General features: G+C 40.8%; 1 pseudogene across 1 annotated transcript; it reads right to left on the reverse strand.

Moving 5' to 3' along the window:
- Positions 1 to 2,372: 2,372 nt before the first annotated feature.
- Positions 2,373 to 3,092, reverse strand: LOC114262368 (DNA topoisomerase 1 pseudogene; annotated as a pseudogene). The gene is made up of 3 exons (XR_014347821.1): positions 2,977 to 3,092; positions 2,628 to 2,718; positions 2,373 to 2,539 (listed from the first exon to the last, which is right to left on the reverse strand). The product of XR_014347821.1 is annotated as a DNA topoisomerase 1 pseudogene (transcript).
- Between the last annotated feature and the right edge of the window lie 8,102 nt (positions 3,093 to 11,194).

An 11,194-nucleotide genomic window follows, 5' to 3' on the forward strand; every position in this document is an offset into this window, starting at 1 on the left:
GTCATAATCTTTGCACGCCCGCATTCCACAAGAAGCAAACTGCTACTCAGGAAATATTTGAAAATAACAAAATAAAAATAATTAATGACAATATAATGGTGTTAATATTTTAATTACAGAAAAACATAAAAAATTAACTACTATATAATTACAAAGATAGTTTAGTAAATAATTTTGGCTAGACAGAAATCCGGCCCTAACTCCCAAACCGAAAACCCGATTGGAGTCCCGTTTTCTCCCACAAGTCTCTCGTGCCTAGGCGGTCGTGTGTGTCAAGTTTCGTGCTCAACCGACGTCGTTTGGTCATTTTGGGGGGTCAACACCTCGAATTCAAGTTTTTTAAGGAACTAGTTTGCTTAGACCGAAATCCGGCTCTAACTCCCAAACTGGGAACCCGATTGGAGTCCGGTCTTCTCCCACAAGTCTCTCGTGCCTAGGCAGTCGTGTGTGCCAAGTTTCGTGCTAAATTGACGCCGTTTGGTGATTTTGGGGGGTCAACACCACGAATTCAAGTTTCTTAAAGAACTAGTTTGCCTAGACTGAAATACGGCTCTAACTCCCAAATCGGGAACCCGATTCCATCCCCGTCTTCTCCCACAAGTCTCTCATGCCTAGGCGGTCGTGTGTGACATGTTTCGTGCCAATCTGACCCCTTTTGGTGATTTTGGGGTATCAACACCTCAAATTCAAGTTTCTTAAAGAAATAGTTTGCCTAGACCAAAACACGACTCTAACTTCCAAACCGGGAACCCAATTGGAGTCCCGCCTTCTCCGACAAGTCTTTCATGTCTAGGCGGTCATGTGTGCCAAGTTTCGTGCCAATCCAACCCCGTTTGGTGATTTTGGGGCGTCAACACCTCGAATTCAAGTTTCTTAAGGAACTAGTTTACCTAGACCAAAATACGGCTCTAACTTACAAACCGGGAACCCGATTCGAGCCCCGTCTTCTCCCACAAGTCTCTCGTGCCTAGGCGGTCGTGTGTGCCAAGTTTCGTGCCAATCTGACCCCTTTTGGTGATTTTGGGGCGTCAACACCTCAAACTCAAGTTTCTTAAGGAACTAGTTTGCCTAGACCGAAATACGGTTCTAACTCTCAAACCGGGAACCCGATTGGAGTCCCATCTTCTCCCACAAGTCTTTCGTGCCTAGGCAGTCGTGTGTGCCAAGTTTCTTGCCAATCTAACCCCGTTTGGTATTTTGGGGCGTCAACACCTCAAATTCAAGTTTCTTAAGGAACTAATTTGCCTAGACCGAAATACGGCTCTAACTCACAAATCGAGAACCCGATTCGAGCCCTGTATTCTCCCACAAATCTCTTGTGCCTAGGCGGTCGTGTGTGCCAAGTTTCATGCCAATCCGACCTCGTTTGGTGATTTTGGGGCGTCAACACCTCGAATTCAAGTTTCTTAAGGAATTAGTTTGCCTAAATTGAAATCCAACTCTAACTCCCAATCCGGGAACCCGATTTGAGTCATGTCTTCTCCCACAAGTCTCTTAGCTTAAAATGCAAAGAATGCAAAGATACATTTTAACTTAGAATGTAAAGATACATTTTATACCTGATCTTCTGGTGGTGGTGTATTTGTTTGGTATTAATTCAAACAAAAAAATGTTTGAATTAATACCCTTTCTTGCTAATGCCAATAGAAAAACAAATGCCAAAATTTTTTTAAATCGCAAAGATAAAACATTTATCTTTTTAAATCACAAAGATAAAACATGTTTTTTAAATAAATGAATCCCCTCAATATAAAACTTTTTTAACTCGCAAAGACAAACATGTTTTTTTTATAAATAAATAAAAAATAATAAATCACGTGCTCACTACAACTGCTTAAGCTATGTTATTCATTGCATAGACTACTCCATGTTTCAGACTACTATATCTACAAACCATATATAGCCTTCATCATCATGAAATATAATCAACAAAAATGTAAATTGGTTTAACCATGACGTCATATTACCACCATGTCCTACTGCAGGTCAAATAATTGGGATTAAAGTTTGGTAAGTTGAGTTGAGTTATCTTGCCAATGCATATCAAGTTCACTACTGTCAAATGACAGCAATTATTTGTTAAAAACCATTTCTAGTTTCAATAATGTCAAATGACAACAACTATTTGTTATATTTCAAAATCTTATTTCCAATATGTTTTGTTAGATAGCCCGCATTTATTGATTTCTTATTACTTCACCCTAGTACCACCTTTCAAATAAATACTAGTACAACTATTTGGCCAGGTCCCATATTCCCATGTGTACCAAAAGTTGATGGTTAGACAATCCAATCACCAACACAAACACTCCCATGTGTACCAAAAGTTTGGTTAACATAGTAAATTCATATTCACGGGAAAAATACTAACTTCAAGGTGTGAAAAATCCCAGCTTGCCTCTTATCATCTCATCCAAAGTTATAGATGCATTATATGTACGGAAAACCTTTGCTGTGAGACCAAGCATGAGTTCCTTCAGATGAGCATTCAATTTATTGGTATCCAGATTGTCAAAAAGATCATCGCCGCCACTTTTTCCTGTAGAAAAATAAGGTCATGTGAGCATGTCTTTATCATGAAATGCAAAAAGAGATATTTTGATACAAAAGGCCACGCATCAACTAACCAGTTTGGAACTGCTGAATTCCCTTGAACACAGGAAGTTCAACTTCAACCTCATTTTGGTATCTAATTGAATCTTTACCAAGGAAGTCAAACTAGAAAACCAGAAAAGACAATGATTTGTTATTAATTGCAGTCAACGAAAAACCTTTGTATTGTTACATGTTTCTAATAGGTTCAAAATATTCCAAAAACTGATTCCAGTTTCACATCATGCAGCCCCCTTTTTAGTCATTTAAAACTTCAAAATCTCAATATAATAACCCACCAAACTCACAAATATTATTATAACCAAATCCAATTGTAAGTTAAGGTTTAAAACCTTTCTATCTGAGACATAAATGCCATTATACCTTCAGAATATTTGGAGGCATTGGTTCTACATTTTCTGCTTTCAATGTGCAGCAACAAACAGTATCAGTTTCATCATCATCCTGCAAGATCAAAACAATTGTATGAATAAAGGCTCCAAAACTTGTTTCGTTTTTTTTGTTATGTTTCTATTTACTTTCTGAGCAAGATCGCAGAGGACTCATCATATATACATAATACATGTGTTTATAAGAATGCATCTATATAAAGTAAATAAAACACTATTAGCATCTGTAAGATTATCTACATCACTATGTTTCCTCCACAGAGAAGGTTGTCCACCCCATCCAACAGAGTCTTAACCAATTCCCTGTTGTCAGATTCTCAACTATGCTTCTACATTGGGAGGAAAAAGAAAGAGGATGTTCCACGAACAAGAGAGTAAAAGATAAACATAAACATGATGAAAACAATTACATACACCATACCTTCTCATTGCCTGCCCTGAGAGCTAGTTTATCAATAAGATAGGTAGCAACTGCTATTTGCCGCCTTGTGATATCCTTACTGGCAAAATCTTTAGTATAAGCTGCTCTGATGCCTTGTATGTAGTCCTACAATCAAACAACGAATTATAGTTATAGCTAAAGGACGGGAAGTTACTACTACATTGTCTAACACAAATAGAAATGGCATTCATCAGATGTGTAGGTAAAATTTTATGTAAAGTACCTTCAACATCCATGATTTCTCATATAAACTATGTGAAATTGGATGCCTCTATTTGTCCCAACAATCCATAGTTGAAAACACAAAGCAGAATTTGCTAATTGTCTAACAGAAAAACACAAAGGTAGACACTGTGGTATTGGAGCCTGAAACACTGTTTGAAATACACATCCTGAGCTAAGATAGTTACTTTGTAATGCCCACTGATTCTCCACATGAGTTAATTTTCCAAATAGTCAAGTAATCAAGTAATTAAGTCTACTAGAGTTCGGACAGATAAAAAAAAGTGGGTTAAGGTTTAGAAGGAACCATTTTTACCTGAGGCTCACCTGGACATTCCAATGTAAGCATATCAAGGAAAATGAATCTTTTGTTATCTCTTTGTACAACTAAGTTGCAACCCTGTCACATCAACAACTTCAGATATTAGAATCACAGAAATATATTTCCATATATTAACTGAAATGTATCATTCATTTCACAAACTTACTATGAAAATTTGAAGACCACAACATTAATCAAAGATGAGGCGACTATAGGACATCAATGTATATTAATTGCAGTGGAGGACACTCAAGGTTATCAAAATAATCCACAGCATATTTCCAACATTTATTGTTTTTGAGATCTTAATTGAAACATTTATTATTTAATAGGAATGCTGGCAATTTTTTCTTGGTGTCACACACTCGAGCCCACACAACTTAATGCATTATAATTGAACAACTTTGATATAAAATGAAATAAGTTTCATATCAACTGAAGCTACATATACACCAGAAGCTTGACTCAACTAGTCAGCTACACTAGAGATTAGCAATTACAAAAGTGGAAAGATCAGTACCAAACTGAAAAATGCTAAAAAGATTAAATATCTTCATATTGCCAAATTTTTAGGTTTCACTCTGATAGTGCTAGTCGAAGTGTAGATGAACCATTTTACCATATAGCAGATGGAGAGCAGCATTATCCTATTCAACTATAAGATTATAAGAATCCCACAAGATATGCCAATACGATTAAAAGCCCAAGTCAGCTTAATCCTGGATGTAACAGTTTGAAACAAGTGCAGAGGCAGAGTTATCCATATAAACTATAAACACATACACAAATATTTGCAATCAGTGAAGTATCTGTCCATAAGTTGCCTTTATTGCGAAACATATAATTGAGTGCCTAATGGAATTTCGACATCACTAATCTCACAGAATTAAGATCATTGATCATTTTGCTTGCATACATATGATCCATTGACCACCAAAGTACCATTAAAATAACAAAATATATTATCTAAAATCAATTGTCCACTCCATTTTTCTAATGGCATATCTTTTACTTTCCAGTCTCTAAATCCAACAGTTCACCAACATCAGTGTGAGATAATCATACAAATCCTAACCCAAATATTCCCTAGCTTATCCTTGCCTCCAAATGTCTCCAGATGAGGCATTATTGGAAAAAAAAAATTCCCAACCACCAACTTCAACATCATCAACTCCAATAAGAACCCCACACGGCTAAACATAGTGACCAAAAAAAGAGTAGACATCAAAATCAGATATTACTTATATAGAACAAAAAATGGAGTAATCTATAGTGATCCCGGTTGCTCTTCCTTTGATTGTTGTATTTCGGACTTAGGTTCCGTGGAGTTGGTGGTTGTATATCTTGTTGTTATCCTTTAATTCCATGTGTTTGAGTTTTAGGATGTATTGGGCATGTTTTGAACAGGTTGGTTGAGCTTTAGTCCCATTCCTTGTTCCTAAGAATTTTGGTGGTATGCTCGAGCGGGTCCCTTTGCGCTCGAGCGGAGTTTGATTTTTGGTTGTCCGCTCGAGCGGGTCGTCTTGCACTCGAGCAAGGTTTACACACTCTCAGCATTTCGTGCCTCTACAAAACTTCTGCAGATGTGTTTTTCACGCTCGAGCAGGTCGCGCTCGAGCGGGTATCTTGGCGCTCGAGCAGATAGTTCATTGTCTGTAAAAGTACTAGAAAGGGGAAATCTACGCTCGAGCGGCTTTCCCTTTGCGCTCGAGCGGGTGTGTTTTGCAGTTGTGTCTTGGCGCTCGAGCGGGTACCTTCACGCTCGAACGGGTCCAGTTTTTGTGCTTGACGCTCGAGCGTCCTATTGTCCGCTCGAGCGGGTCATACGTATATCAGATATCAGTTGGGTGATTTTAAACCACATTTCAACTTCCACTCTCTCTCTTACTTTTCTAAAAAGCCATTTTTGAGAGCTTCTCTCACTACTTTCTCCCTTCTCTCTTAGGATTGATCTAGTAGGAGTGATTTTCTTCTTCCCTTGGGCCTTTGTAAAAAGTGTGGGGATCGTTGCGGCAACATTTTGATCCGAAAATCTTGGGATTTGGAGCATTTTCGTTTTCTTCATCACCTCCATTGAGTCTCATCTCTTGAGGTAGGGATTCCTACTCATCTCTATGGACTTTAACATAAATTTTGAGTATTTTGTACAAATGGTTTGATTTTGGAAGTTAGGGTTTCAAAATGTATAAAGAGGGGTTTAAATCTTTGAACCACAAATGTATATTATGGGTTTCAAAACAAGGCATTTGATACTGTTGATAATATTTGGACCTTTGAGTCAATATTGAGAAAAGGAGGAAAATACCATGTTTGGGTATATTTGGGTCATTAGTGTAAATAATGACAACTATTGTGGAGATATGAAATTGAGATAGAAATGTTGAAATTGGCTTAACATGAGATAGAATGGTGGAGGTGAATCGATTAATCACTCACTTTTGATAATTGTTAATCAGATTATCTGTTGATGCATTTATTATCTGTTTAGAAATAACTACTTTAGGCTATCGGTGGAGGATAGTCTTGATTGTTGTAGACAATGCATGATGATTAGGAAAACTAAAACTAATCTATTGGTTATACCATCAAATATGGTTGCGGGAATAATACATTAGATTTATGTATTGATTGATCGTGTATATGATATGTGTTTATATACATTGCGTTGTGTGGGAGGAGATAGGGGATGTACTCCACGGTTTAGGGGAAGATAGGGGATGGACTCCTAAACCGAATATTGGTTGGGAGGAGATAGGGGATGGACTCCATTGATACAGCACTAAAATGTGTATCACTTGTGAAGTATGGAAGTGTTTGAATTTGATATTGATACAGCACTAAAATGTGTATCATTTGTGAAGTATGGAAGTGTTTGAATTTGATATTGATACAACACTAATATATGTATCATTTGTGAATTATGGAAGTGTTTAATTTGATTTATTATCTCAATTGAAATAGAAGTATCGTTGATATGAGACGTAGTCTCATTTAAATCATTTGGTCAGCTTTTGAGCCATAGTTATGATTTGAGAATGGAATAAGAAATGGAAAAATGGAACGAAACATGGATACAATGGTTATGTAATTGAAACGGGTTATGAATTGAGTTATGCGAATTAAACATTTATCTAATGCCCATGTTTTAGTTATTGTTCATATTATGTTTAGCATATCTCTACTGGGCATCGGCTCACCCTATATGGGACATCATTTTCAGGTGCAGGTAGCATGCCACCTCCAAGGACGTAGCTTGGGAGGCTTGAGGCTGTTGGACTTTTGTTGTTTTTCTTTGTATTACATGTATATCAAGCCAATGGCTTATTTGTGTAGAGCTAGTACTCTCCTTTTTGTAACCAAGTGTTGGCTTGGAAAGTTGCAAGCCCGTAGGGCATTTACTTTTGTTGTCAACATGTAATACAGTCTGTAAGAATACTCTGATTTATGAAATGTGATATCTTCTTTTGTATCATGAATATCTGTTTACGAGTTTATTTTTGAGGGCGTTACAACTTGGTATCAGAGCGTATCGGGTTTGAATACTTTGGGTACGTGGGAAGTGATTAGTATCACAATGGGTTTGTCTCACTTGTTAGAGACTTATGTGTAATGTTATGTGCTTATGTGATAACATGCTTATGTGACTATATGGGTATGAGATTTGGTTTCTAGGATGTTGATTGGATTCTTGAGTTTCTATGAGTCTTGTTGGAAAAGCACTTGAGCAATGCTGTTTCTAACCGGAACTCTAGGGACGCCTCGGAACTATCATTATTCGGAAATGAAATTCGTAAGTGCTTATGTGATTATGTGCTTACGTGGAGCGAATTACACTTGTCCATGCATTAGGATGCGAGTATTGTAGCTTCGGCACAATTGTGAATGTGCTAATGTCTTCGTTACCTTTATTAGGACGTCAGGACGAGGACGGGGTGGTAGGCGTGGTAGGCAAGAGATGCCTATGCCGGAGGATGTTCTGGCATAGCAGGAGGGGGTTGGTCAGGCCAATGTGGCCGAGCCAGCAGGTCAGCAGGCTATGGGCCCCTTAGCCCGTGGGATAGCAGATGCTTTGAGGGAATCCATGGGCATTCTTAGAGCTGAGAATCCAGTTCAGGCCCAGGTTGTTGATGCAAGACCTTCCTTTCTGAAGAGGGAGTTCTTCCGGTCTAACCCGGATGAGTTTGTCGGGGATCTGAAGGAGCCACTTAAGGTGGACGAGTGGTTGGAACAAATGACAAAGACGTTTGAGATGCTTGGCATCGAAGACGGAGCATTGCAAGTGACCTTGGCATCTTTCCAGCGTAAGGGGGATACGGGTCAGTGGTGGAAGTTCATGAGAGGCCGTATTGGTGGCACATGGGAGGCTTTTGTGGATGCTTTCTAGGAGAAGTACTTATCTCCAGCTGTCAGGGAGAAGCTAAGAGATCAGTTTTGCCAGCTCAAGCAGCTGCGTTTGTCTTTGGCCGAGTTTGAGGCCACTTTTAGTCGTTTGTCCAGGTTTGCACCTGAGCTTGTGGCGTTCGAGGAACGCCGTTGCATTGAGTTTGAGCAGAAGTTGAGGTGCAGGCTCAAGATGAAAGTTGGAGGGTCTATGACTCGAGACTATGGGCGTCTTGTAGACGCCACGGCGCATATGGAGATTATGATGCAGGAGGAGGAGGAGGGGCAGAGAGGCTCCAAGAGAAGTCAGGACGGCCAGGGTGATGGTAGGAGACAGAGGGATTCCAACCCTCAGCAGTCTCAGAACAATTTTGTTAGATCTACCTTTCCAGTACCGAGTGCAAATTCTGGGAAAGGCAGTTAGGGAGAGGTGACCTGTTACAAATGTGGTCAGCTGGGCCACAAGTCTCCAGCTTGCCCACAGAGGGGAGAATGTCAGAGATCAACTTCTTCTTTGGCTCGACCTCAGGGCCAGAGTCAGGGTAGAGGTCAGCCACTGTCTTGCTATCAGTGTGGTCAGGCGGGGCACCTGAAGAGGTACTGCCCGCAGTTGAGTGCCGTTTCGGAGGCGTCTGGTTCTAGACAGACGCAGAGTATTCAGCCAACACAGTCAGTTCAGGCCTTGACGGCCAATCGGGGGGCTTCGTCGTCCCAGTCTGTGCAACAGTCCTTTGCTCCTAGAGGTGAGTAGGTAGATCAAAGGCCTTCAGGGCACGTGTATCCTATTACCGCGCAGGATCTTGTACCGGCTCCATCGGTTGTGAGAGGTACCTTATTGTTTTACAACTCGATTGCCAATGTGTTGATCGATACAGGTGCATCCCATTCTTTTATATCTGCTGCATTTGCATCTGTTTTGGGTTTGGAGTTAGCACAGTTAGCATCTCCTATTTGTGTTATATCACCTGTTGGGGGTAAGTTGATTTTGAGACAAGGATGCAGAGGTTGTGATATAGAGGTAGCAGATCGCCGACTTCCATTTCCTTTTGTAGTTATGCTTATGTCGGGTTTTGATGTTATCTTGGGCATGGACTGGCTATCGTCATACCAGGCTGTTATTGATTGTTACCGCCAGAGGGTCACAGTATGTACCTTGAGCGGGGATTGTTTCCATTTCTTGGGGGATCGGGTTGGTAGTGTGTTGCCGCCGGTGTATGATCCGCGAGGGCGGAGTAAGCTTAGTGGTCTTCTCGCTAGCCTTATGAGTAGTGAGTGTGATGAGACCGGGGTTGAGTTGCCGAGAGTGGTTTGCGAGTATTCGGATGTTTTTTCCGAGGATCTTGTCAGTTTGCCACCTCATCGAGAGATAAAGTTCTCTATTGATTTAGTGCCCAGCACAACGCCGATTTCTATGGCACCTTATCGTTTTGCCCCAGCCGAGTTAAGTGAGTTGACGATTCAGCTCCAGGAATTGCTAGATAAGGGTTTCATTCGCCCTAGTGTTTCGCCGTGGGGAGCACCGGCCCTCTTCGCAAAAAAGAAAGATGGTGCCTTGAGACTTTGTATTGATTACCGGAAATTGAATCGGGCTACGGTTAAGAATAAATACCCTATGCCCCGTATAGATGATCTGTTTGACCAGTTGAAAGGGGTCCCATTGTTTCTCTAAGATAGGCTTGAGATCGGGTTACCACCAATTGAGGGTCAGGGAAGAGGATATTCCGAATACGGCATTCCGTGCACGGTATGGCCATTATGAGTTCCTGGTGATGCCATTTGGGCTCACCAATGCACCGGCAGTGTTTATGGACTTGATGAACCGGATATTCCGGGAATTCTTAGATCGTTTTGTAGTCGTCTTCATCGACAACATTCTGATTTATTCATCTTCGGAGGAGGAGCACGAGGAACACTTGAGAGTGGTGCTTAAGTTGCTTAGAGCCCATAGGCTGTATGCCAAGTTTTGGAAATATGAGTTCTGGCTAGGAGAAGTCAAGTTCTTAGGCCATGTGGTTTCCAGGAAAGGAGTGTCTGTTGATACATCCAAGATAGAGGCAATGCAGGATTGGGCACAGCCTAAGAGTGTTTTTGAGATCCGCAGTTTTCTGGGATTAGCTGGGTATTAGCGCCGGTTTGTGAAGGATTTCTCCAGGCTAGCTTCACCGTTGACTAGATTGACACGGAAAGGGGTCAAATTTGTATGGAGTGAGACTTGCGAAAAGTCGTTCCAAGAGTTGAAGGTTAGATTGACCACCGCTCCGGTTTTAATTATTCCGGGGAGAGGTTTGGGTTATGCGGTTTATTGTGATGCCTCATAAAAGGGTTTGGGTTGTGTGTTGATGCACGAGGGGAAAGTGGTAGCCTATGGCTCATGTCAGTTGAAAATACACGAGAGGAATTACCCTACACACGACCTAGAGTTAGCAGTAGTGATCTTTGCCCTAAAGATTTGGAGGCACTACATTTATGGTGAGAGGTTCGAGGTGTTCTCGGACCATAAGAGTTTAAAGTACCTATTTACACAGAGAGACTTAAATTTGAGGCAGAGGAGGTGGATGGAGTTCATTGAGGACTACGACTTTGAGTTTCACTATCACCCGGGTAAGGCCAATGTTGTGGCCGATGCCCTTAGTAGGAAATCCATTAGTGATGTAGCTTGTATAGCCATCCGGGAGTGGGAGATGTTGGGTGCACTTGGGGAGTTTGATTTGCTTCTAGGCAAATCCGTTAAAGCTGCGGCTTTGTTTTCTGTTGTTGCGCAGCCTACACTTGTGACTCGAGTGTTAGAGACACAGAGAGGTGACCTTGAGATAGAATTCCTTCGAG

The sequence above is a fragment of the Camellia sinensis genome, chromosome 13, assembly GCF_055761805.1.
Source record: "Camellia sinensis isolate YWXY chromosome 13, ASM5576180v1, whole genome shotgun sequence".
Classification (NCBI taxonomy): Eukaryota; Viridiplantae; Streptophyta; class Magnoliopsida; order Ericales; family Theaceae; genus Camellia; species Camellia sinensis.